General features: G+C 31.6%; 1 pseudogene; it reads right to left on the reverse strand.

The window, feature by feature from the left end:
• Nucleotides 1-260: 260 nt before the first annotated feature.
• Nucleotides 261-2,024, reverse strand: LOC132639661 (small heat shock protein, chloroplastic-like; annotated as a pseudogene).
• Nucleotides 2,025-2,251: the final 227 nt, after the last annotated feature.

The following is a 2,251-nucleotide window of genomic DNA, read 5'->3' on the forward strand; positions in this document are numbered from 1 at the left end:
ACGATTATCTCTTATCTTTCGACCAAATTTATTGCAAAGATTATATCGTCTTTTATGATCTCGCAAAGCGCAGACAAATTAACTAGTTTCAATATATAATTAAACTTTGTGAGTGGACAAAAATCCGAAAAGAAAATTCAAAAGCTCAATGAGCCTTTACATTTATTAATAGAATAAAAGTCAAATTCTAAACTTACAAGTTCCAAAAATAAATTTTTCTAAATTTATGTACGTAAATTAAAAAGAGATTTCAATTTTCAAACGGAAAATGAACTTGGGATCAACATTAAACCGACATCAAAATTTATCATTCAACATTAATGTCAAAAATTTTGAGATTAGAACTAGCCTTTGGTATAGTAATATACAAGACACCATCTCTAACCTCAGCCTTAATTTTCTCAAAGTCAACATTCTCAGGCAAAGCAATTCTTGTACTGTATTTTCCATAGCTCTTAGCAGACCATTCTTCCTCCTCTTCCTCTTTACTATTCTTGGCCACTTTCTCAGCTTTCACAACCAACATTGTTTACCCAAACCTTCACATCTTCTTTAGTCATACCTGGCATGTCAAATCTCATGTTGTATTCTCCTTCACTTTCTTTTATCTCCCATGGTGTCCTTACCCTTCTGTACCCGACATTCTCAGTTAATGGTCCTGCAATTAAAGGCGGATGAAGTTTATAATCAATGAGTTCAACTAATTAATCAGTACTTTTCACACAAATGTATGTGTATATGTATATATATGTGTGAGTGTATATATTTATATTATGTAAAACATATTTAACTTTGGACCCACAATTTTAAAGTACAATAGAAAACGCTGAAATCAAATTTAAATTCTTGATTAGCTTATACCTGCAACCCGACCTCCATTGAAAGCAACAGGGTCCTCCATGATTCTGTCCATTGTCTCCATCATTTGTTGGACTGTCCTTGCTGTTGGAACCTACCCATAACCCTGCTACAAGCATTCAAGAAAGCTCAAATTCTGTATTGAATCAACTCAAGCATCAAATAAATAGAATAAAATTTTCGAATCTAAGGGCCCGTTTGGCCACAAAATTTTTTACTTTTTTCTGAAAAACATTTTCACTTTATTTGGAATCAACGTTTGGCCATGGAAATTTCAACTTGAAATTTGGAAAACACCAAAAAACTTTGTTTCACTTTCAATACATTCAAACAACCAAATATTTTTTGCAAAAACTATACCCATCTTTAACTTTAAATCCAAAATACCAAATAAAGTAAAAATATTTGGTTTTCATGGCCAAACGCCTACTAAAAGTATGAACTGTGATATTGGCAATGCCTAGATAATGTCACGTGGCAAAATTTGATAGTAGAAGAGTTATGTTAGTGAATAATGACATATGTGACCCAAAATGGTAACGATGGTGACATTTTTTAGCCCAACTATTAATAAGTGACATGAATGAGTAGCATATTTGAGCCTTTTCCGATATCAATATAGGAAACAATTTAAATTGTACACACTTATGCATCACGTCAAAGATAATTAGTGGCAAGTGAAAGATAATTAGAGGTAAATCTCTATGATACACATTAATAATAACCTAATAAATATAATCTTGAGCCAATTTATACCGTCAATGCATACAACTTAAATCCTATAAAAATTCTGTTATAGCATATTACCCCTTAGCCATTTTGGCCCAATAGCCCTTAGCTCAATTCACCATCAAGCACTTTGACATCATGCATTATGCACAAAAAAAAAAAAAGTAAATAAAAAGAGAAAAAGAAAAAGTTAAAAAGGGAATGTTTAGATTATTACCAACAGGGGCCATTTGGGGTGATCTGCCTTTGGGTTGAGGAGATTGATGCTTGTTCTATATTTGCAAATGATCAAGATTGTGTCTTTCATCAACTGCCATGACCTTCACTATGTTATTACCATCCCTGCTAGAAATTGGAGCAAAATAGTAGGAATATTTTAGATTGATAGAACATGAAAAAGGGGGAGAAATTTGGAAATCTTGATAGCACTGAGCCATGTTTATCTTTATAATTTCAGTTCCAAAAATAGTTCTTCACATTTTTTATATGAAGGAATTAATTTAGAAGTTGAATGATGATGTCTTGATGGAAGAACGTTATTCCTTCATCTTGTAAATTTCCATGTCTGGTAGCTTATGCCTGATAAATGAATAAATTTTTTTAAAAAAAAACATAATAAAGTAATTGAACTAAGTGAATGACAGTATAAAAATGATTAAATTCT

Source organism: Lycium barbarum, chromosome 5 (assembly GCF_019175385.1).
Source record: "Lycium barbarum isolate Lr01 chromosome 5, ASM1917538v2, whole genome shotgun sequence".
NCBI lineage: Eukaryota > Viridiplantae > Streptophyta > Magnoliopsida > Solanales > Solanaceae > Lycium > Lycium barbarum.